This window comes from Salmo trutta, chromosome 27 (assembly GCF_901001165.1).
Source record: "Salmo trutta chromosome 27, fSalTru1.1, whole genome shotgun sequence".
Taxonomy (NCBI): Eukaryota; Metazoa; Chordata; class Actinopteri; order Salmoniformes; family Salmonidae; genus Salmo; species Salmo trutta.
The window spans coordinates 31659645-31686503 of record NC_042983.1 but is presented as its reverse complement, the minus strand read 5'-3'; positions in this window follow the sequence as shown (position 1 = coordinate 31686503).

Below are 26859 nucleotides of genomic sequence, written 5' to 3'. Positions count from 1 at the left end.
AGGGTAGGATGGATATAGGTCTGTAGCAATTTGGGCCAAGAGTGTCCCGTCCTTTAAAGAGGGGGATGACAGTAGCTGCTTTCCAATCTATGGGAATCTCAGACGACACGAAAGAGAGGTTGAACAGGCTAGTAATAGGGGTTGCAATAATTTTCTGTGTAACTGTGCCTACCTGGTTAAATAAAGGTTAAAATTGTAAAAAAAAAATAACATTTACAAAAATGTAACAGGCTACTTTTTTGGTTACTACATGATTCCATGTGTTATTTTATAGTTTTGATGTCTTCACTATTATTCTACAATGTAGAAAATAGTAAAAATAAAGAAAAACCCTGGAATGAGTCAGTGTGTCCAAACTTTTGACTGGTACTGTAAATATCCACCCCCTTCTCCCTTCTTGGACCACAGAGATTTTCATGTAAATGTTTTATTCGCCATTCAATATACATACAAACATCAGATTTATCACAAATACATTTTCCCATAGTCTTAAATGGTCTTAGTATTGCCCATGTAGTTGTGTCCATGGTCATACAGGCTAGGGGTAGCTTTTTCCACCTACTGTACATGTTGTCCATGTACCGAATAGCATAACCTATCACAGGTGTCTGTTTTGGATGATGCTGACCCATTTTGAAGAACTTACATGTTGTTCTTGCTCTTCCTCCTATGTAATGTGCCATTATAAAATGTTAAGGGCTTTCCTTTTCCCCTCTTTCCTGTCAAAACCCCATGCCGTTATGCCAAATGGTTTTGTGAACATAAACTCTGGTGAAGGATTAACATATGTAACTGATGATGACATGCATTGTGGCCATGGTGATACAATGATACAAACCAGACAGGCGTATAGCAAATACATACGTCTATACATGTATGAAATACAGTGAGTACTGTGCATTTGCTTTCAAAGCTCAAAACACTCAATTCACATAAAAATGGTCATCATCAATGTTCAATAAGTATTGTAGTATTTGGGGGAAAATAAGACACACATCCTCAATATATATAAAATCTTAATATATGACGTTACATCATCATGACCTGCTATAATTATTTACACTGTGACACAACAAAGGACAAATGCCAAAAACATTTCACATGACATTTGCCTTGATGTTGCGCATTATAATGCATTTATTTTTTAAATCAATTGAATTGTGTATTTGTATTGTGTGTCAACATAGCAATAGTATATCGGTGTGTAATTCTAATGACAACGGTCAACAATAATAATCTATGATGCTATTTTGTTATTTTCAAATCAATTAAAAGCCTACATGTATTATGATGCTCTGAGGGCAAGAACTCAAATGTTACCTCAGAACAGATTTTCTACGCCTATGCAATGAGTGTTTTATTGCCTAATTAATGGATGTGTGTGTGTGTGATTGTGTTTGTCTGCTCTCGCTTATGTGTTTGTGTGTGCGTGATTGTGTGTGTGCGTGATTGCGTGTGTATGTGATTGCGTTTGTGCGTGTGTGTGTGTGTGATATTTTGTGTGCGTGATTGTGTGTGTGTGTGTGTGTGTGTGTATGTGTGTGTGTGTGTGTGTGTGTGTGTGTGTGTGTGTGTGTGTGTGTGTGTGTGTGTGTGTGTGTATGAATCAGAGAGAGTGAGAATGACAACGGAAATCAGGAGTAATCAAAAATCGCTACACAATTACAAAGCGTGTCCATTGTCCTTACTGTACAATTATACAAGTAACCATACACAAGTCAGAGCCATGTCTCCCCTGCTTTTTGAATATGCTTCACTATAAGAGAATGTTCATCCATTGATACCAGCTCTCAGAAATATCAATAGACATGTCCTTGCATGGACTTAACCTCTGAATTTGGTTTTTAAAAGATTTTCACAGAGCATACTAGATATAAAAGCATTATGTAGCTTTATCCCTTACAATTCTTAAACTCTCTCCATTTTCATTGGTCTGAAGTGTCTGTGTTTGAATCAAAATGTCTGAATAGGTTTTGAGGTCAAATTGGAAGCAGGGCGAGTGTGGGAGGAGGTGAGAGTGGGAAACACAGTAAGAGGGAAGATTAGACTGTGGAGAAGGTAGAAAGTAGGCGTGAACCTGGAGAGCAGGTCAACCCCATAATATACCAATTTGGAGGGAGCATCATTAGAGCCATTTACCATGACTTTTCCCTACACCCTAGTAATCACACTGTAGGTTCCTCTCAAGTGCTTCGAAGAAAATGAGGGAAATCCTACGAAAGCACACTTACAATACAATACTTTCAGAGAGACAGCCTGGGCTGTTATTACGTCACTATGGAATGCATAGGCGTCTCCATTATATCTGTAGGCTCTATGGGCTCTGTAGAGAAGAAGGGAAAAGAAGATGGAGATGTTCACACTGGCAGCCCTGAGCCACATTTTGCCCCATTGTTTTATTTCTCTGAATAGAAGTGGCTGTTTGAATGAGATCGCGGGCGATGAACGGCGACGTGAGGACCTGCTTTACATTTTTACTTTTTGCTCCGCCTTGCTCGAGCCTGGCACGTTTGTAGAAGGTGGTGAAAGGCATTTCTTTTAGGGGTCAAGTGAGACGGCACAGTGATTTGGCATGCAGAGAGAGAGAGAGAGAGAGAGAGAGAGAGAGAGAGAGAGAGAGAGAGAGAGAGAGAGAGAGAGAGAGAGAGAGAGAGAGAGAGAGAGAGAAAGAGAGATAGAGGTAAAAGAGGATGGGTAGGTGCCACATTGCTCTTGATATACACAAGTAAAGGAAAGAGAGGTGAAGGCCTTGTTTGTAGTTCTCTGTGGCTCAACGTCCCACACACACTGTTAAAGCCTCCTGCACCACTAATGTGCTGTTGGTGTGGGTATGACATCATCTGCAGTCAATCAGATAGGCCTGTCAATGACGCAAGTATAGACAGACGGTGGAAGAAGACGAACTGTGGCCATGTTAGAATGGCAAAGGTAAAACAAAGCAACAAAGAAGGCAGGGAATATGAACGGTATTATACAGTTGCAGACGTCTCACGGTTTTGATTCACGTTGTGATGAAAAGCCCTGAGATTGGAGGAAATCCTGGGCTTGGAAGAAAAAAAAGCCCTATCCTTGCTGATGCTATTTTAATTAAATAGTTGCTAGGTTACACAGAGCAAGACGGCAAGGGGTGAGTGGTGGCAGAGGCGCATGGCGAGGGGGGTGGTAGAGGTGGGGGATGGGGAGGGGTTTGTTTGAGGAGGGGACGTGTCCCCGAACAATGAACGCACATCCCTTTTTACAAACCGAATCTATAATAATAATTTCAAATGAGACGTATTGACATGTAATACAGTGTTCTCTTTCTCTCCCTCCTTCCACCCTTTCTCTCTCTCCCCATATCTCTCTATCTCTGTCTCTCTCACCCCCCATCTCTCTCTCTCCATCTCTCTCTTTCCCATCTCTCTCTCTCCCCATCTCTCTCTCTCTCTCACCCTCTTTCCCATCTCTCTCTCTCTCCATCTCTCTCTCTCTCTCTCTTTCATTTCTCTCACAGATCAGAAGAAGGGGAAGTCCTAAAAGGGGAACCTTTTATCTTGGTGACACCGCTTTTCACCTCCACTGGTGACTTACTGGGGGCCGGTGCTCCTGTTGCACCCTGGGATACCAAACGATGGAGGATGCCTCTAGCCCACGTACCCTGGCAACCGTTCTTGAAGCCTACAGCTCCACTCTCCAAACCACCACCCCCTAACCCCTCCACTCCATCCCTTCACCCAGCGTCCCCAGTCCAGGGCTCTGGCCACACATAAACCCCAGACAGGCCTCTGATGGATGGGGCTGGAGAGAGAAGAAAAGCCCTTGATGTTAGAAATAAATCTGACAGGCCCTACTGGAAAGGGCCAGGCCTAATCTTTCCCAGACTAAGGTTTTTTCCTTTTCTTATTTTTTATATCCTTCTCTCTCTTTATTTCCACCCCCACTCTCTTCTCTTCGTCCATGTCTACAGAGATAATGCTGTAATTTACAGCCAAGCATTATGGAAGATGAATGACAGTTGCTTTTTAGACTTAATACACATTAGCCTTTAACAGATAATAGCCTACTGGTAAGAGGAAAACAAAGAAATACCTTCAAAAGGAATTCATTTTTTGGTCATATTCTTCCCCTGATGTTCTAAATGTTATATAATTCCTATTCTTTCATAAGATTCAAAGTTGCTACTGATCAAAGTACACTGATCAATCTTCTTTTCAAAGGTACCTTGCTTTTATTTTTCATATTCATGGTTAAAGTATGGTGGAGAATAGACAGTAAGGCAATGCTTTTCCCATTTCTATGACTGTTTGTGATTCTCCTGAGTGTATACATGTGTGAAACTGGCTGTAAAGAAACACTGGATATAATTTGAAACACACACACACGAACACACACACAGAGGTCAACAGCAGATCCACAACAGTGGTTTCAGGGCCACTGACAGTCACTCAATTAGCTAACCATTTTTAGATTGGTAAGTTAGTCTAGCCAGTTATCTAAACTTGTAGTAGTCATGGCCGAATAGGGACCGGGCACGCAAGGCACGTGCCCAGGGGCCCTGACCTCCAAGGGGCCACCATTGATTTTGTTAGTCACTTTCACTCAGGTATCATTAACATGGCAAAATGTGTATAATTGTAGAAAACTTGCTTTAAAACTGCAACAACAACAAAAGCTTTTCTCTACCCCATGGCAAAATGTGTAGAATTGGAAATGCACTTTAAACGTACATTTCTCTCCCCAGTCAAGAGGTGGGCCACTAAAAATGTTTGCTCGCTTGTTTAGGGCCCCCAAAATGCTAGAGTGGTTTGGTTCTGCATGCATCAGCCAGCTCCGTGCTATAGCAGAGGATCAGCCTTGCGGACAGTGGAGTGTGCAGTGCAGGAATCCCAGTGTCTGTCCTCTGGCCAGTCTCCACAGTCTCCCCTGGGAACCTCCATTGACTCTTCTGAATGGCCCTAATGACCTGAGCTGCTCCCAGGCCGCTGGCCAACGCTCTAACAGGTGGCATGCAGGGGTGAAAGATCAAGTCAATGTGTGTGTCAATATGTTACCTAACACAGAGACACAATCAAAGCAGTAAATGGACTCTAAAACATGACCTTATTCACTTTAGTCAAACGGACTAATTTCAAGTTGTATTTTCAATGACATTAATTACCTCTGCAGAAATGACATTCGTATGTGTTTATTTTGGTTCGTTAGGTCAAGTCAACCTTACTGAAAATGAATGGATAAAACCAAACAAATACAGTAATCAGAATAAGAGCTCAACCATGCTGTACACAGAGCATGGGGTTTGGACCCCACATGTTTTTTTACACTATGGTGTAGAAATGAAAGCCTAGATTCAATCAGATCAGGCGTTAGCTGAAGGTAGCCGACACCCGCATAGCTGATGCTTAGGTGGTGTCGGAGGTGGAAATGCGTTGGAGTTGAGCAGCTGCTCTTGGGATCATTGTCACGCAGCCACACCCGTCTCACTCGCGTTAGAAGTTCAGAACGAGAAAGCGTATCCTATATAGAAATAATGACGCTCAAATTTAAAATCATTAAACAAAATAATTATGATTTCTATCAGCCTAATCGAGGTGTAGATTACATCTCACATCCAAATGTTCAAACTTGTAAACAAGGCTGCATTGGATTTCTCTTCTTGCGAATCCGTGAAACCAATGGCACTACTCGCTTTAGGTATAATGCCACTATGTGGATGTCGGCTAAAGCATATCTGATTGAATAGAGCTATAAATATGGACACATACTGTAAGAATTCTCTGTGTTCAGCATAATTGCCCAGATGAATAACTTCATAACGAAACATGAAAGAGTTACTATCCTCTGTATGATGACATTATATTGTTCTCAATCTAATCAGAATTGAAATGACATTTCCTGAATGTATAGTACAGTGTTAAATTGCCGTCATGAGGAACATAGGTTGATTTTCAGGAACTGTGTGAAAGGACTGGGCATGTACCACTCCAGGAATGTATTGTTCATTGTCAGCCTTAATGAAATACAGTGCTGCAAATGAACTCTTATTAGAATTAAGGCATGCAGGAAACGTACCCTGTAGCACAATAATGCAGGCATCGGTCGGCTGTGTGTGTGTGTGTGTGTGTGTGTGGGGGTGTGTGTGGAGGAGGAGGGAATGCACAGAGGCCCTGGGTTCTGGATGTTCAAGTATTAGTGTTACACACTATATCAATCTATGACAGAGTCTAAATCCTATACAACCAAAATGCAATCCAGGGACCGATATTTAATTGAATTAGGACAAATTACTCATTGGGTAGATTCCCCCCCCCCCCCCCCCACTCTCTTCGATGCAATGTAATGATAGCACACAATAGGCTTATGGATGATGACAGCAGAACTATTTCCGTGATCACAATAACAGTCTGTCAATCATCCTGCTGTTCCATGTGGGACACTAATATCTCATGACAAATACACCCTCATTGCCCATCCTTAAATAGCTGAATTTCAGGGTATTCCAAACGTTCTTGTTATTATCATGATTGGAACTTGAAAGAAATAGAAGTGCCCTACCATTGCCAAGGAGAAACTTTGATCTTATTCTTAGGCTGAAAAAAATATGTACTTGCATTCTTCACCTGGTTCCATTGGATATGCACACTTTAATAAGCTGCTTTCTCATTGGACAGTCTGAAGAGTGAGGATTCTGCTGCTGATTCTCAGGCCTACAGTGCAGTTCTGCCCAAAGACCACTAGGGGGAAGTCAACCCTGTTAATTCACCTCAATGAGGCAATCCCTAGAATTGATCAAATCTAAATTTTATAAACAAAATAAAATACTATCTATTTAAAATGATCAGTTGATTGGCATTGACTTTGATGGTGTTTTCCTACATGCTGTAACAATTCAAATACATTTCCCAATTTGTTCCTTTTCAGTGTAGAAGTCTCATGAAAGCCCCATTTTTGTCCTTCTGTATTTCAATTATGTTTAGAATATGTTCTACAGAAGGGTCAACTACCAAATCTAACAGCTATTGTGTTTTCATTTTAAAATCACATTTACTGTAGTTGTGTTTTATAAACTACTATGAATGATCATTATATTACTTGACTGATTACACACACACACACACACACACACACACACACACACACACACACACACACACACACACACACAGAGAGAGAGAGAGAGCTCAGACTATCAGGAAGCTTCTAATTAAAGGCCATGCTAGAATGCACCGTAGAGACCCCAGAGGAGCCATGTTCATCTCAATGTGAATGAATGTAAGAGTACTGGTGATTACGAGGAGGGCAGCAAGACATTTCATATGGCTATGAGGAGCAAGCACACCCCAATTTGTCCATGAATAGATGTTACTATGAGCACTGTTCAGGATCATGTTTGGGCTCCCTAGTGGTGCAGCGGTCTAAGGCACTGCATCTCAGTGTTAGAGGTGTCACTACAGACACCCTGGTTTGAGTCCAGGCTATATCACAACTGGCTGTGATTGGGAGTCCCATAGAGCAGTGCGCAATTGGCCCAGCGTCGTCCGGGTTTGGCCGGTGTAGGCTGTCATTGTAAATAAGAATTTGTTCTTAACTGACTAGCCTAGTTAAAACATTTTTTTATCATGGCTTGTTGTAGGTACTGATGTTGCCATAGCTGATGACTGTAGTATTCATATTTCCATATTTAATCATACAACATTTTTTAGGAATATTTTCTGAAGCACTGTAATTATTCTGGCCAAAATATTTTGTCTATATTTAGTAAAATGTGATTGACTGAAATATTAAATGTTGTACAAATACAATGTGGGCCCCTTTGCTGTACAGAATTTATGTAAGATCAGATGGTGCTGTACATTTATGTAGACCAATGATATCATGAACATTTGGTAGAGAAACACTGCCACTAACTAAAACTTTGTTTTCTTGTTTATTCATAACAATAAAATGCTTAAATGTCTCCGTTGTCATAATCAATGAATATCTCAATATTCAGCCACTATGGAACTGTCATGTTAATCCGACAAGCATTGTAACATGACTGAAAATAGCATAACAAGTTTTTCTATTTCAGGTGACTTCTGGCGGTAGGAGAGGGGGCTTGACTGGAGATGTTCATAAACCAAGTAAAAAACTTCTGACATGTTCTGACAGTGATGATGAAGGAATGGCAAATGTTAGCAGGAAGGTTGGCATAGCAAGAATGTTGGAATGCTGTGAACTGTGAGGTTGTGAGTTCAAATCCCAGACATGTTGAATATTAATAACTGTATAAATTAACATGCCCAATGTCATCAAGAATGTTAGTGTGCCAAAAGGTTGAAAACATTGTATGATAAAAGCACTGGGTGTGCGTATAACTAGTTCCGTATACTTGTTTTTGTTGGTCAAATTGAGCAAACACTTTAAGTTGATCAAATTTTTGCCAATGTTTTCTCGTGTTAGAGCTAAGTTTTGTGACCAACAAAAAATGTAAACTTCAGGTAGCACTTTGATCGAAAAATTGAGTAAACAAAAAAAAGGCTGTGGAACCAGTTACGTAATTATATTTAGTTGAAACAACCAGATTTTTGGGGGATTTGTTTTACAGTTTACCCTTGTTCAACTGATAAAGATTTTGAAAATAGATTTCATGTTTGAGGAAAAAAGCTATTGCTGGACTACAGCTATTAGAATGGTGCATACGATTTACCGTTTTCTTTCTTTCAAAAGTACACTAACGGTCAAAAGTTTTAGAACACCTACTCATTCAATGTTTTTTCTTTATTTTTACTATTTTCTACATTGTAGAATAAAAGTGAAGATATCAAAACTATGAAATAACACTTATGGAATCATGTAGTAACCAAAAAAGTGTTAAACAAATCAAAATATATTTATATTTGAGATTGTTCAAATAGTCACCCTTTGTCTTGATGACAGCTTTGCACACTCTTGGCATTCTCTCAACCAGCTTCATGAGGTAGATACCTGGTATGTATTTTAATTAACAGGTGTGCCTTCTTAAAAGTTAATCTGTGGAATTTCTTTCCTTCTTAATGTGTTTGAGCCAATCAGTTGTGTTGTGACAAGGTAGGGGTGGTATACAGAAGATAGCCCTATTTGGTAAAAGACCAAGTCCATATTATAGCAAGAACAGCTCAAATAAACAAAGAGAAACAAGAGTCTATCATTACTTTAAGACATGAAGCTCATTCAATACGGAAATATTCAAGAAATCTGAGCGTTTCTTTAAGCGCAGTCGCAAAAACCATCAAGTGCTTTGATGAAACTGTCTCTCATGAGGACCGCCACAGGAATAGAAGACCCAGAGTTACTTCTACTGCAGAGGGTAAGTTCATTAGAGTTAACTGCAACTCAGATTGCAGTCCAAATAAATGCTTCACAGAGTTCAAGTAACAGACACATCTCAACATCAACTGTTCAGAGGAGACTGCGTGAATCAGGCCTTCATGGTCAAATTGCTGAAAAGAAACCACTACTAAAGGACACCAATAATAATGAGAGACTTGCTTGGGCCAATAAACATGAGCAATGGACATTAGACTGGTGTAAATCTGTCCTTTGGTGAGTCCAAATTTGAGATTTTTGGTTCCAACCGCTGTGTCTTTGTGAGAAGCAGAGTAGGTGAACGAATTATCTCTGCATGTATGGTTCCCACCGTGAAGCATGGGGGATGAGATGTGCTGGTGTGGGGTGCTTTGCTGGTGACACTGTATGTGATTTATTTAGAATTCAAGGCACACTTAACCAGCATGGCTACCACAGCATTCTGCAACGATACGCCATCCCATCTGGTTTGCGCTTATGACCTAAAATGATCTAAAATACACCTCCAGGCTGTGTAAGGGCTATTTGACCAAGGAGAGTGATGGAGTGCTGCATCAGATGACCTGGCCTCCACAATCACCCAACCTCAACCCAATTGAGATGGTTAGGGATGAGTTGGATGGCAGAGTAAAGGAAAAGCAGCCAGCAAGTGCTCAGCATATGTGGGAACTCCTTCAAGACTGTTGGAAAAGCATTCCTCATGAAGCTGGTTGAGAGAATGCCAAGAGTGTGCAAAGCTGTCATCAAGGCAAAGGGTGGCTACTTTGAAGAATCTAAAATATAAAACATATAAAAAGTAACAACTCTTTTGGTTACTACATGATTCCATGTGTGTTATTTCATAGTTTTGATGTCTTCACTATTATTGTACAATGTGGAAAATAGTAAAAATAAAGATAAACCCTTGAATGAGTAGGTGTGTCGAAACTTTTGACTGGTACTGTATATTTTTGGCATTAATGATTGTAGAGGATGTCTTCATTAATCACAGCTTTCATTAAACATTGGATATATATTATGGAAATTATAGAATTTCTGTACATTTTGTTGGGTAATGTAAGTGTATTGCCTAATGTGAAAACTGAGTAATGTACTGTAATTTACAGTACTGTAGCATATTACTTTTAGCACTTCTAAAGTAGATTTGAAACACGTATCTTGCATTGTTTACTATTGGCTTGACTGGTAGTTAAAATGACTAAATTGAAAACATTTATGTTGTGTTTTGGTGATTAAACAAATGTTCTCATTACATTTCACAAACTTAGATTTTTGAATAAATGGTTGTGTGGTGAAACATGTTTACAATCCAAATGAATGAACAGTGACAGGTTTGAATGAAAGGCATTACAAGTGTGACCAGTTTGTAGTTTTGTACTAGTTGTGAAAATGTACCACATACTTGCAGTATGTGAGTAAAATCACTTGGGAAGCAAAGCCCCCCCCCCCCCCCCCCCCCCTTAGTTCATATGCCGTGATATATAGGCCAAAGGCAGAGACAATAAGAAGACACAGTGGCAGAATAAATTCAACCACAACTTGTTTTTATCACCAAACCGGATAGCAACCTCTGTCCAGTAAAGTCCACAAAGCATATTGCATGTACAGTTACATGACCTACAGTATGGCCAAGCAAGTTAATGTTTCAGACATTTTCAGATCACTAAACACTATTGATTTAGAAGTCGCCAAGAAAACAGGAGCTGCCTCCGCTATTCCAGCACCATTTCAACTTCAACATCATTAAATCACCTCTGCTTAGTCTAATACAGTACAAACTAAAAGATACCAAAAACAATTGAGTCCAATCAAGTAAGCTAAATATGATGTGGCTGTCCATGGTTTGGATTTGTGTGTGTGTGTGTGTGTGTGTGTGCGTGTGTGTGTGTGTGTGTATTTGTTTAAGTAAAAAAAACGTGTTGGCTCACAGTACTTGTAGAGAAAAGCCAATGCCATCCTCTCCTCTTTCATGTTGACGAAACAGTCCATGACTCTGTCAAACAGAACACGCTTTTAGTTTTTGTTGTCCTAGGCTACCTGGCTAAAATGATTGCTCGCTAGGCTAACTTCCATTCATGGGCAAAGTTAGCTAGTTAACATTAGCATTCTACATCTAGCTACATATTGAACTTCCATCCTCTCAGGCCAGGGGTACAACAATCTATGAATTAATGGTTGGATCAGAATTGCCGTTCCAATCATTGGCCAGTACAGAGAATTAAGTAAAACCACAAGTCCAAATCTCCATCCATGGCTAATTTAGGAAAGAGTCAATTTTAGCTAGTTGGCTAGCTAGCCACCCGAGGACAACAACACAACGAGATGCAACAATTCAAGTTTTTCTGTTAAAGACATATGCTCCCAACGGGGTTTGATAGGAGTGACTCCAAATCCAAGCTGGCTTCCCTTGACACTTTTTTTTGGTGAGCCAGGACCATTTACAGTTGAGCTCGCTCAGTTTAGCTCAACACTGATTGGCTAATACTTTTTTTGTCAAGGGTGGCCAAGTACTCGCTGGCTTCCCTTGCCTTCAATGCTACGGGCGGCAACAATGTCAAAATTCGTTTGGACCAGTCAGCATCAGATAGATGGTCGACACGTAGAGACAGAGGGATGCTGTTTCACTCGCTCGGATGCTTTCTCCTGTGAGATACATTTATCCTCTTGTGAATTGAAGGGAAATTATGAAACACAGAGAGACAAAAGATAAAATGTATGTTTTTCAAATGTTTTATTGGTACATTTTTTGGGGAAGCCTGGCTTCTCTTGGCATCCATGAATACACGCCACCGCATACTTGAGAAAATAGTACCAAAGCAGGCCACGTTTTTCCTTTTCTCAAATCTGAAGTAGAATTGCAAAAATGATCTACATGTATAAAACAGGTCAGAGGGGTCCAGGAGAACCGAAGTGTCCTCTTTTGAGCCATTCATTCTACAAGGTCAGGTCAGTCAGGGTGTAGCTCCTCTTTATTGCTACTTCTCCCAGTCCCAATTACACAATGGTTGAATTCCTATTCTCCCTCAGAGACCTAATGATTAAAGGGACACCTCTCCAGAAGATTCCATCGTTCTTGATGTGAGATGGGGGTCTGGAGGGGTACGCCAACCCCCCAAAGGGGTGCTCTGTGGCCCTCTGTGGTGAACAGACTGGTCTGAATGGGCCCATTTCAAGGGAAAGAAAAGAGCCTCACCAGAGGTTGGTTTTGGGATCTGTCTCATTGATCCAGCTGCCTTTGAAATGAATGTATTGGCCCAGTTTCCCCTGTTCATAGGGAGTATGGACAATGGCACTCAGCTTTTATTATAGCGCTGTACTATTCAAGGAATGCCTTATAATGCCTGAGTTTGAGTATGACTCCCCTGTCGTACAACTCATCACCTCACTCCAACATACAAGGGCATCAGAGGACAGGCAAAGCAAATCAATAGAGAATGGCTAAATTAATTTCAGTTGGTATAAGGACTTCCATTTAGTCTAAAGTGTCACTCGAGGCTAAATAAAAAGATATGACGGTAAAACAATATTGAACGCTATCTTGAGCCTCTGGTTTACAATGAAGCCGAAAATGTGTCCTCAAAAGTGACTAGACGGAGGCCTTGGAAAGCCAAAATGAACACAAGTAATTTACAGTGAGGGGCTTATCAGAGCAATTACATTATCAGTGTACTTGACAGGCTGATGCTACACCACACCCTGTTAGGAGCACAACCAGGACAGAGACAAATGTGAGGAAGACATCAGGAATGAAAAGGCCAGTTACTAAAGTTAATTTCATTATTTGTTTCTGTTTAACTTTGGAACTGTAAAATGCTGTTGCCTGTAGCCAGTTTACACATGCTACTGTAACTCCTGAAATAAACAAAAGCAGTGGTGTAGTGTCATAATGTAAACAAACAGCAATGTTATGTATTACATTCAAGCAGCACTTTTCACTGAGGTCTTAAAACACTCATAATTGCATGGGGTTAACTCATCCCATCCACTGCCAATATGTAGCATCCACCTGGGTGATGCACGGCAGCCATTTTGGATTGTAAATAACATGGTGGGCTTTTCAACACATCGTGTTCCCCTGCTCAGACGTTACATGCATCAACCAATGATTGCATGCCACATCATCAACTGTGCCATCGGGGACCAGATTGCTATAACATGATGTGGTTAGCTGATACGTAAAATACCTATCCAGGTGTTGTAAGATCTTGCATGCGTCAGATTCCTGCTTACCATATCAGAGAGTGAGTCTAACTTTCCTCCACATTAAACCAAATAAATGAAACATAGGTCATAATAATACATGACAAAGAAAATTACAAAACAAATGCCACCTTATTTAAATTCAAGACTCAGACAATGTATAAAATCAGTCTCTTTTTCCTCTCAGTAAAAATAAGTAATTACTTGCCTGTTATAGTCTACAGAGAACTGTTAAATCATGGGGAATAATTTCACTATACACACACATAGCGTGCCAAACAGTATAAGCTCACTGTTGTCAAAACCACATTCAAACAGGAAAGAATGGTTCTCCTGTTATGATTTTGAGAAGAGAGCACAGAGGTGTCGACACGGCGAGAGGGACAATATAAGGACACATGGTTGTGTTCCCCTGCTCAGGTGTTGTTGATGCATGCCAATCTTACAATTCCTGGATTGGTATTTTATCAGCTAACCATGTTATAGAAATCTGGTGCTAGACTCCACAGTTGATGACATGGCACTTAAAGGAAAAATCCACTCAAAAACTATCTTCAGTATTTTATTCCTTAGTCCACTGTTGATAAAGTCCCAAAGTGTTTTGCATGTCAACAGTAAAGTTTTCAAGATATTGGACTTTCAAGAAGCAAAGTTGTCACTTGAAACTTCTTGATGAAGTGACACTTGTCTTCTTAAAAGTCCAATATCTTGAAAACTTTACTGCTGACAAGCAAAACACTTTGGGACTGTATCAACAGTGGACTAAGGGAAAAAAATACCAAATTATAGTTTTTGAGTGGAGTTTTCCTTTAACCCATGCAACATCTGAGCAGGGTAACTCAGCCATTTACACAGGGAGTCTTTGGCAAGGCATCATTTCTGAAGTTTTTACCATTTTGTGTTGTACTGAACACACGTATCAGACAATACTGAAACACTAGGAAAGAATTCAAATTGAAGCTAATGTTTTTCACTGGTAACATATAGATTAATATGAGTCTGGACACTATTCTCACATGGCCTAACTCTTTCTAATCATCATCCAACAGCTGCCTGAAGGTATGATCAATTTAGTTATAAAGTCAAATACTACAACAGATGTCATCATAATAATAATGATGATAATGGATTGGATTTATATAGAGCCTTTCTACCGAGGTACTGAAAGCACTTTACATAGTAAGTAGGAAACTCACCTCATCCACAACCAATGATGACTCACTATTTTAACACATGTCCACTGGAAAATTGCTGCATTATTGAGTCAGAAACTGGCAACATTATCAGAGCTTTCGAGAAGAGGTACATACATGTATGCCATGCCTCTAGTGGCACTCTTCATTCCGTCCTACAGTGGGTCATTCCTACAGTGGATCATTCCTGCAGTGGGTCATTCCTACAGTGGGTCATTCCTACAGTGGGTCATCCCTGCAACGGGTCATCCCTGCAACGGGTCATCCCTGCAGTGGGTCATCCCTGCAGCGGGTCATTCCTGCAACGGGTCATCCCTGCAGCGGGTCATCCCAGCAGCGGATCATCCCTGCAGTGGGTCATTCCTGCAGTGGGTCATTCCTGCAGTGGGTCATCCCTGCAGTGGATCATTCCTGCAGTGGATCATTCCTGCAGTGGGTCATCCCTGCAGTGGGTCATCCCTGCAGTGGGTCATTCCTGCAACGGGTCATCCCTGCAGCGGGTCATCCCAGCAGTGGATCATCCCTGCAGTGGGTCATTCCTGCAGTGGGTCATTCCTGCAGTGGGTCATCCCTGCAGTGGATCATTCCTGCAGTGGGTCATCCCTGCAGTGGGTCATCCCTGCAGTGGATCATTCCTGCAATGGGTCATTCCTGCAGTGGGTCATTCCTGCAGCGGGTCATCCCTGCAGTGGGTCATTCCTGCAGTGGGTCATCCCTGCAGTGGGTCATTCCTGCAGTGGGTCATCCCTGCAGTGGATCATTCCTGCAGTGGATCATTCCTGCAACGGGTCATCCCTGCAGTGGATCATCCCTGCAGTGGATCATTCCTGCAGTGGATCATCCCTGCAGTGGGTCATCCCAGCAGTGGATCATCCCTGCAGAGGGTCATCTCTGCAGTGGGTCATTCCTGCAACAGGTCATCCCTGCAGTGGGTCATTCCTGCAGTGGGTCATCTCTGCAGCGGGTCATCCCTGCAGTGGGTCATCCCTGCAGTGGATCATCCCTGCAGTGGATCATTCCTGCAGTGGGTCATCCCTGCAGTGGATCATCCCTGCAGTGGATCATTCCTGCAGTGGGTCATCCCTGCAGTGGATCATTCCTGCAGTACCCACGACTCTGGCACATAGAGCTCAAGTGATCAGCGGTCTAAAGGTCCTCAATAATATTTCAGAGCAAACTGGTTAGAAAATACAAATGTTTTAGATAATAGTCTTGAATGTACAGTGGGGCAAAAAAGTATTTAGTCAGCCACCAATTGTGCAAGTTCTCCCACTTAAAAAGATGAGAGAAGCCTGTAATTTTCATCATAGGTACACGTCAACTATGACATACAAAATGAGAAACAAAATCCAGAAAATCACATTGTAGGATTTTTAATGAATTTATTTGCAAATTATGGTGGAAAATAAGTATTTGGTCACCTACAAACAAGCAAGATTTCTGGCTCTCACAGACCTGTAACTTCTTCTTTAAGAGGCTCCTCTGTCCTCCACTCGTTACTTGTAATAATGGCACCTGTTTGAACTTGTTATCAGTATAAAAGACACCTGTCCACAACCTCAAACAGTCCCACTCCAAACTCCACTATGGCCAAGACCAAAGAGCTGTCAAAGGACACCAGAAACAGAATTGTAGACCTGCACCAGGCTGGGAAGACTGAATCTGCAATAGGTAAGCAGCTTGGTTTGAAGAAATCAACTGTGGGAGCAATTATTAGGAAATGGAAGACATACAAGACCACTGATAATCTCCCTCGATCTGGGGCTCCACGCAAGATCTCACCCCGTGGGGTCAAAATGATCACAAGAACGGTGAGCAAAAATCCCAGAACCACACGGGGGGACCTAGTGAATGACCTGCAGAGAGCTGGGACCAAAGTAACAAAGCCTACCATCAGTAACACACTACCCCGCCAGGGACTCAAATCCTGCAGTGACAGACGTGTCCCCCTGCTTAAGCCAGTACATGTCCAGGCCCATCTGAAGTTTGCTAGAGAGCATTTGGATGATCCAGAAGAGGATTGGGAGAATGTCATATGGTCAGATGAAACCAAAATAGAACTTTTTGGGAAAAACTCAACTCGTCGTGTTTGGAGGACAAAGAATGCTGAGTTGCATCCAAAAAACACCATACCTACTGTGAAGCATGGGGGTGGAAACATCATGCTTTGGGGCTGTTTTTCTGCAAAGGGACCAGGACGACTGATCCGTGTAAAGGAAAGAATGAATGGGGCCATGTATACCGAGATTTTGAGTGAAAACCTCCTTCCATCAGCAAGGGCATTGAAGATGAAACGTGGCTGGGTCTTTCAGCATGACAATGATCCCAAACACACCGCCCAGGCAACGAAGGAGTGGCTTCGTAAGAAGCATTTCAAGGTCCTGGAGTGGCATAGCCAGTCTCCAGATCTCAACCCCATAGAAAATCTTTGGAGGGAGTTGAAAGTCCGTGTTGCCCAGCGACAGCCCCAAAACATTACTGCTCTAGAGGAGATCTGCATGGAGGAATGGGCCAAAATACCAGCAACAGTGTGTGAAAACCTTGTGAAGACTTACAGAAAACGTTTCACCTGTGTCATTGCCAACAAAGAGTATATAACAAAGTATTGAGATAAACTTTTGTTATTGACCAAATACTTATTTTCCACCATAATTTGCAAATAAATTCATAAAAAATCCTACAATGTGATTTACTGAATTTTTTTCTCCTCATTTTGTCTGTCATAGTTGAAGTGTACCTATGATGCAAATTACAGGCCTCTCTCATCTTTTTAAGTGGGAGAACCTACACAATTGGTGGCTGACTAAATACTTTTTTGCCCCACTGTAACCTCTCATGCAGTTTAAGTGTAATGGTTACTCAATCATGCCACTGCTGGCCTAGCCTGGCCACTGGGATAGGAACCCTCAGACATAAAACATTTGCTTTTCCTTGTACTGCGCTTCAACTTGGCCAATTAGCAACTAGTAAGTCAGTAAATGGAAATTCTTGAAATCGAAAACAAATTCTAAAAAACACATTTTAATTTAAAGAGAAACTAAACCAGAAATAATAAACACATGCAAATGTAGAAATACTTTTGAACCCAAATAAAGAAATACAAATAAATAAAAAAAAACGCAAATGGTGACAGACAAGACAAACAATGCCTTTTTGGCCAATGCATTGTAAAAGTATCCCAGCTACTCCTCGATTGACATGTCAGGGAACAAATTAAAGATACAATTTGCAATTGATTTGTCTTGAACACATTCCTCAAGTGAAATATTGTACAGTCCAATAACACATTGTTTGGTGTTACGATTAGAAAAGATTAGCTCTCAAATACTATATATACTGAACAGAAATATAAACACAACATGCAACAATTTCAGTGAGTTTACTGAGTTACAGTTCATATGAGGAAATGAGTCAATTGAAATAAATGAATTAGGCCCAGCCATTGGTGGGCATAGGGCCACCCACTGGGGAGCCAGCTTTTCCCCACAAAAGAGCTTTATTACAGACAGAAACACTCATTAGTTTCATCAGCTGTCTGGGTGGCTGGCCTTAGACGATCCCACAGGTGAAGAAGCCGGATGTGGAGGTCCTGAGCTGGTGTGGTTAAAAGTGGTCTGCGGTTGTTAGGCCGGTTGGACGTACTGCCAAATTCTCTAAAACGTCATTGGAGGCGGTTTATGGTAGAGAAATGGACTTTAAATTCTCTGGCAACAGCGCTGGTGGACATTCCTGCAGTCTGCTTGCCAATTGCACGCTCCCTCAACACTTGAGACATCTGTGGAATTGTGTTGTGTGGCAAAACTGCACATTTTATAGTGGACTTTTATTATCCCCAGCAGAAGGTAATGATGTAATGATCATGCTGTTTAACCAGCTTCTTGTTATGGCACACCTGTCTGGTGGATGGATTATCTTGGCAAAGGAGAAATGCTCACTAACATGGATGTAAACAAATTTGTGCATATAGAACATTTCTGGGATTTTTTTATTTCAGCTCTTGAAACGTGGGATCAACACTTTACATGTTGCATTTATATTTTTGTTCAGTATACAATAAATGCTACAAAAAAATGATTTAACTTAAAACATGGTGTTCGTAGAGGTTCAATAAATCTTCTGTTGAACTAGTCACGAGGCATAGGGCTGGTAATAAGAGCCATGTGCAGCCTTTAACCATTGAAGGTAACAAACAATTTAAATCACGGACACCAATCACTTTCATCATAAGAACAAGCTGAAATTAGGCAGGATTGATACATTCATAGTGTGCACACTCCCCACATTTCAAGAGAGGAACAAGTTAAGGTAAGAATGACAAAGCCTTCACAGGAAACAAAACAATGATTTTGTCATCCGATATAATGCTGTGTGAACATGTTAAAGGTTGACTCAGCGAAACCACGTTGCCACGAGCAGCACCGCAGATATTGAGATGAGCGAGATGCAAGACTTCACTCTCACATTATCTGTGCATGGGTTCGCTTCACACTGTTCACAGCTTGGTAGCCAGGGCACCAAAACAGCGGAGAAGTTGAGCTTCGCGCTTCAATGCTCTTAAGTTTATATCTTAGTTGTTGTGGAAATTGACCAACTATGCTGTTTACTTTCTGCATCTACGTCACATCGCTGAGCCCACATATCAATACGGAGTTAGTGTTACGATAACCATTGACCAAAACAAACCTCTCTCTGAACTCTGATGGGTATACTACAAAGATCAAGGGGGCTCCCGAGTGGTGCAGCGGTCTAAGGCACTGCATCTCAGTGCTAGAGGCGTCACTACAGTCACCCAGGCTGTATCACAACCAGCCGTGATTGGGAGTCCCATAGGGCGTCGCAACATTGGCCCAGCATCATCCGGGTTGGCCGGCGTAGGTAATCATTGTAAATAAGAATTTGTTCTTAACTGACTTGCCTAGTTAAAGGTTAAATAAAAAAATTAGATGAAAGAGTTAGCTAGCTTACTTGCCTAAATATTCTGAAATAAATTTGTTTTTAGAAAGATATGCTTGAAATGGGCATAGAATAACTGACCAAAAATACATATCTACGTATAGCGTTCTTAATGATCCAGAAAATGGATTGTTATCTGGTTGTTTATCAGTTAGCAGGCTAATTCATTGATCCTGCTATGTAGTATACCCCTCTGGACTTCAAGTAGACATAAGCCTACAATCAGAGTAGTGTCCAGACAACTGTCTTTTATTCCTGAACAGGCTGGACAATCATCCCTGTGTTCAAGAACATGACTGTGTGTGTGTGTGTGCGCATGCATGTCAGTAAGCCTGTGAAAGTCTTGCTGTACATAAAAGATATGCACAAGCGTATGAGTACACACTTGTGCTCTATTGATTCCTCACTGGGACTCTGAAGACAGAAGGCCGCAGAGGTGCTGTATGTTCAAAATTAGCAAACATCAAATCTAAAGCCCACTGGAAGGGTCAGTCTTACTTGCCATCTCTTTCAAAAAAAATATTCATAAATTCACAGAAAATCAGTTTCTCTACTGGCTCTACAATGGGTGGAGGAGGGGAGAAGAGAGTTGAGGAGGGTGGAGTTTGGTCGAGGAGGGGAGAGGGTGGAGGAGGGGAGGGGAGAGTGGAGGAGAGTAGAGGAGGGGAGAGTGGAGGAGGGGAGGGGAGAGTGGAGGAGAGTAGAGGAGGGGAGAGTGGAGGAGGGGAGGGGAGAGTGGAGGAGAGTAGAGGAGGGGAGAGTGGAGGAGGGGAGGGGAGAGGGTGGAGGAGGGGAGGGGAGAGTGGAGGAGAGTAGAGGAGAGGGTGGAGGACGGGAGGGGAGAGTTGAGGAGGGTGGAGTTGGGTCGAGGAGGGGAGAGGGTGGAGGAGGGGAGAGTGGAGGAGAGTAGAGGAGGGGAGAGTGGGGGAGGGGAGAGGGTGGAGGGGAGAGTGGAGGAGAGTAGAGGAGGGGAGAGGGTGGAGGAGGGGAGGGGAGAGTGGAGGAGAGTAGAGGAGGGGAGAGGGTGGAGGAGGGGAGGGGAGAGTGGAGGAGGGGAGGGGAGGGGAGAGTGGAGGAGAGTAGAGGAGGGGAGAGGGTGGAGGAGGGGAGAGTGGAGGAGGGGAGAGTGGAGGATTGGAGGGGAGAGGGTGGAGGAGGGGAGAGTGGAGGAGAGAGTGGAGGAGGGGAGGGGAGAGGGTGGAGGAGGGGAGGGGAGAGGGTGGAGGAGGGGAGGGGAGAGGGTGGAGGAGGGGAGGGGAGAGTGGAGGAGGGGAGAGGGTGGAGGAGGGGAGGGGAGAGGGTGGAGGAGAGTAGAGGAGGGGAGAGTGGAGGAGGGGAGGGGAGAGTGGAGGGTGGAGGAGGGGAGGGGAGAGTGGAGGAGGGGAGGTGAGAGTGGAGGAAAAGAGTCTGTGGCTTATAAGTGGCAGTTGACTTAACTCTTCTCCTCTTGATCAAAATGCCCTTTTAGTTTTTAACCGCTAGGCTACCTACTGCCCACGGGCATAATGTATGCCAACATGACAGCAGGGATCATACTCACATTCACATAGATACATACACACATGCCAATCTTAGTTAACCCAGAACTAAAGTCTTGTGTAATTGGCTAAATGCTCATTTAAGTTCTGGTTCCACACGTTAAGAGAAGATATCGAAAGAGGATCGGACCCGGAACGAAGACCCCCTTCTCTCTCTCTGCAGGTTACGGGCAAGTCTATGGGCCAAATGTCCCCTCTCCTTCCGAAACACCTGCGAAATCGTGATTTGTCCAAAGTACTGGAACTAATGCTGCTCGTTATCTCACGCATCCCATTGCATCATTACAGATCTACGATACAATTTCTGTTTACTTTAGTCTGCACACACGAGTATTAATCTACAGGGCTCACCTGTAAAAGAGACATTGGTCTCATTGTGATTTCCCTGTCAAACTAAAAGATTAAATAAAACATCTACAGAAGCTATTCCCTTGAACAGGCCCTGTGTGCTGCCCTACCTGACTGCTGTCACAATTTGTCAGAAGGGGCACAAGTTTCTCTCAGCTCTTCCAGTATGGCTCAGTTTGTACCAGGGTCAGTAAAATGGGGGGTAACATACATCACAAATCATAAGAACACATTGCAGTTTCAAGTGATGAGATCTCAGCAGGGAATGTCCCAGTGAGGTTCCCCTCCTCCAGTAGGAATAGCATTGCTTCCAGCTGTCCCTTCTCAAACCGTGACTGGCGAGCAGCGGTTTAGCTCTCATGTCCCATCACACCATCCACAGGTCCCAAGCCCCCGCCACAGTATGCAGAGACAAGGTCGTTTCTGCTGCTCTGTTAAAGACTGTACGCACACTGAGTGTATAAAATATTATGAACACCTCTTTCCATGACAGACTGACCAAGGAAATCCAGGTGAAAGCTACTGTATGATCCCTTATTGATGACACTTGTTAAATCCACTTCAAAATCAGTGTAGATGAAGGGGAGGAGACAGGTTAAAGGAGTTTTAAGCTTTGAGACATGGATGGTGTATGTGTGCCATTCAGAGGGTGAATGGGCTAGACCAAATATTGAAGTGCCTTTAAACGAGGTATGGTAGTAGGTGCCAGGCGCACTGGTTTGAGTGTGTCAAGAACTGCAACGCTGCTGGGTTTTTCATGCTCAACAGTGTTCCGTCTGTATCAAGAATGGTCCACCCCCCAAAGGACATCCAGCCAACTTGATATAACTTTGGGAAGCACTGGATTCAACATGGGCCAGCATCCCTGTGGAACACTTTCGACACCATGCCCCGACGAATTGAGGCAACTCAATATTAGGAAGGTGTAGGGCTGTGGTGGTCATGAAATTTTGTCAGCTGGGGAAAATAACTGCCGGTCTCACTCTAATTGGCCATCAATTAACATAAACACGTTTAGCATCTCCTGGCTTCCACACATAGCCAACAAGCCACTGATGTAGAACTTTGGAACATCTACATTTTAAAAAGTCTAATAAATCAATTTAATATAGCCTACACCATCACGATAAATCCATTATCAGGTCTCAAGAAACATGATATGAAGAATAGGTAGCCTATTTCAGAAGAGCAGAATCTGGCTAGCCATATGGCTCTGGGCGCAGACAAGATTTGCTTAGAATTCCGTTGTATTATTTTACAGTACGAAGAATACAATTGAACATAGCTGAATAAAACACAAAGGCCATTTTCTTCAAACGATTTCTGTGGGAGAGCGCACACATGGCTATTCTGTGTTAAGAGTTTAACAAAGAAAAGTTCTCCTATACGCTTCATTTAGAGTTATTTCTGCAACCTTAGTTGTGATAGACGTTGGGCTATATGTTTCGATTTTTAATATATTCTAAGCCTGCATGATGCGACTAATGAGGATTTGAAAAAAACGTCATGAAAGGCATGACCTCTGCTTTGTTTCTTGTGCAGGCTGCTCACACTTCATCAGTCTCTCATTCACAATTTGACAAGCACTTGATAAAATGTATCACCAGGCCTCGAATTTCCCAGCAGCATCCCCTTTGTGTGGACGTAATGCCCCCTAAAAAAAAACATGCCTTTTGCAGCCAAAGTGGACGTTATGCCCGTGGGCTGAATATAATAATTATAATTATTTTCTCCCGGCTGCCAATCGCCTTGCTCCAAAGCACCTCTCACTCACATGGCTTTCTCAGATATCTCAATTATTTTAAACCAATGCCCGTCATGTGATCGTGTCCTTCTCACAGGCATCTCAGCTAAGTAGGCTACAAGTGAAGACAGATACATCGGGGACACAACTGCGCTCCTCCCGCTTACCGAATTCCGAGGCACATATTGAAGATGTTAGAAGAACTGTCCACATTTACTTTTCGTCAGCCAACAAGATGAGTGGGCTGAACGAAGAGCAAAAACACTAGCCTATGTCAATCTACTATCCACCGTACCACAAAGGTTGACCTATTCTATTGGTCAACTTGCCCTTCTGTGCAAGAAATAAATATTCTAAACAGTCTGGGACAGTTGTGGGATGCAATAGATCCCAAATTAATACAGCCACACTTCAAAATTAATTTTAAAAGCAATGAGGCTGATGCAACAGATCAGAACGTTTAACTTAAAATGTTGATCAATTATTAGGCTATTTCTTCACATTATAAGCTGAGCAATGTGCACACGGCAGTAGCCTATAAGCGCACATGTTCCTAAATACAATCAATCAATTAGCAGGAAAACACTGTTCTCAAAAGTGACCGCAAATGCGATTATGCATGTAATGCTTTATTATAAAGTAGCATTTTTATGGTGAAAATTATCTTCCCCAAACTTGGGGACTACACTGGTTGTAAAGAGGATTAACATGCTTCATTTGAAGAAGTTATCTGGCCACTCTAGATGTGATAAAACCTTATCAAAACATACAGGCCTATGGGCTAGGCGACATGAGCAGTGCGACTATAATCTGAAAAGGTCGCAAAAACCCCCCGCATGTGCTATTTGCCTTACTGCATACGCTGGGCATCATTCACAAGGGATAGGCTAATATTGTCACCTATCAGACTATTCTTGATTTTATCTCATCTTTACATATACTAAGTAATATGTGTGAAATTTGTTTTGATTTAGAATGGACCATTATTATGCACCTGTCTCGGAACCGGGGCAGGGGGAACAAACTACATGTCATCTATGCACTTAAACGCTTTTCCCGTGGTTAATTTTCATGCCAGCCTGGTAGGCTATACTCCTGTTGTAAAGATAAGCAATGTACTTTATAATAGGGAAGTTGAGAAATAAATATAGCATGCATAGCCTATAGAAAAAACTGATGGATTCTCCTATTTTTAATAGGAGAATAGGATGGTGCAATTCTAAGATGCCGTAGCAGTAGGACATGTGTGTTTGTCTTATCCAGTGTAAATAGCCGGTCTTTTTCGTATACATCTTAATCTCACTTTCTATCTACGAACTAAATATGCTTTCCTGCAACCCGCCTCACCCAATGTGGTACGGATCTGCTATTTTTATTCCTTATAACTGGAACTTCCATCAGGAGCTAGCCAGCTAACTAGCTACTAGTCTTTGTTAGCCACGGCAAGCGGTCTTCACTTTTTTCTCAGTCACCAGCCAGCCAGCTTTGGCTCAGACAACACCTGCCTGTCTGCTCAGCACGATATCAACCCAGAGCACATCGGACTGCTTCTCTCTACCAATCACCGGATTCCTGCCGCTCTGGATCATTACACTGGATCATCGCGGTTAGCTAGTTGCAAACGAGTGGCTACTGTTAGCTAATGCCTCTGTCCCGAAGCAAGCACCTGCTAGCCTCGAGCTAGGCCCATATACCGGCTAATTCTAGGGTTACAACACCTCCTTTGTCAATTGGTCTGGACCTTTATTGTCGACACTGAGCCCCGCCGATCCATCACGACTGGACTGCCGACTTGATCGCCCGATGTGGTCTCAACAGGCTATTCTGTTACGATGTCGCCGAAGAACCATCTACTAGCCCCGGCCCGCTAGCTTTTCTGAACGCTGTGTCCCCTGCTCGCCTAGAGTAGTAGTGACTACCGAACGGCACCCTTACTCACTTATTGCTGCTCATTTGACCCTATGATCACTCGGCTACATAGCTGATGACCCCTGGACTGTTTCAATAACACAGTACCTCATTTTCTTTACCTGTCGACCCCAGCCCCAAACTCAGGTCCTGTAAGTACCTAACTGACCAGCTCTGCCCATTCATAGTCATTTACCCATTGTTGTCTTAGATCTCCTAATCAACATCTGTGTTTGCTCTATGTCTCTCTCTAATGTCAATATGCCTTGTCTACTGCTGTCTTGGCTAGTTTTTGTTTTATTTCACTGTAGAGCCCTCAGTCCCGCTCAAAATGCCTTAGATAGCTCTTTTGTCCCACCCCACACACATGCGGAGACCTCACCTGGCTTAACTGGTGCCTCCAGAGACGAAACCTCTCATCATCACTCAATGCCTAGGTTTACCTCCTGTCTATACATTATGCCCTGAATCTATTCTACCACGCCCAGAAATCTGCTCCTTTTATTCTCTGTCCCCAACACACTAGAAAACCAGTTCTTATAGCCTTCAGCCGTACCCTTATCCTACTCCTCCTCTGGTGATGTAGAGGTTAACCCAGCCTTCAGTTCCACTCCTATTCCCCAGGCGCTATCATTTGTTGACTTCTGTAACCGTAAAAGCCATGGTTTCACGCATGTTAACATCAGAAGCCGCCTCCCTAAGTGTGTTTTATTAAATGCTTTAGCACAGTCCGCCAACCCTAATGTCCTAGCCATGTCTGAATCCTGGCTTAGGAAGGCCACCAAAAATTCAGAAATTTCCATCCCCAACATTTTCCATCAAGATAGAACTGCCAAAGGGGGTGGAGTTGCAATCTACTGCAGAGATAGCATGACAGAACTCTGCAGGCTATCCAGGTCTGTGCAAAAACAGCTCGAGCTTCTACTTTTAAAAATCCACGTTTCCAGAAATAAGTCTCTCACTGTTATTATAGACCCCCTCAGCCCCCAGCTGTGCCCTGGACACACAATGTGAATTAATTGCTCCCCATTTATCTTCAGAGTTTGTACTGTTAGGTGACCTAAACTGGGATATGCTTAACACCCCAGCCATCCTACAATCTAAGCTAGATGCCCTCAATCTCACACAAATTATCAAGGAACCTATCAGATACAACCCTAAATCCGTAAACACGGGCACCTTCATAGATATCATCCTGACCAACAGGCCCTCCAAATACACCTCTGCTGTCTTCAACCAGGATCTCGGCGATCACTGCCTCATTGCCTGCATCCGTTAATGGGTCCACGGTCAAACGACCACCCCTCATCACTGTCAAACGCTCCCTAAAACACTTCAGCGAGCAGGCCTTTCTAATCGACCTGGCCCGGGTATCCTGGAAGGATATTGACATCATTCTGTCAGTAGAGGATGCCTGGTTATTCTTTAAAAGTGCTTTCCTCACCATCTTAAATAAGCATGCCCCATTCAAAAACATTTTTAGAACTAAGAACAGATATAGCCCCTGGTTCACTCCAGACTTGACTGCCCTTGAGCAGCACAAAAACATCCTGTGGCGTACTGCATTAGCATCGAATAGCCCCCGCGAAATGCAACTTTTCAGGGAAGTCAGGAACCAATATACACATGCAGTTAGGAAAGCAAAGGCTAGCTTTTTCAAACAAAAATGTGC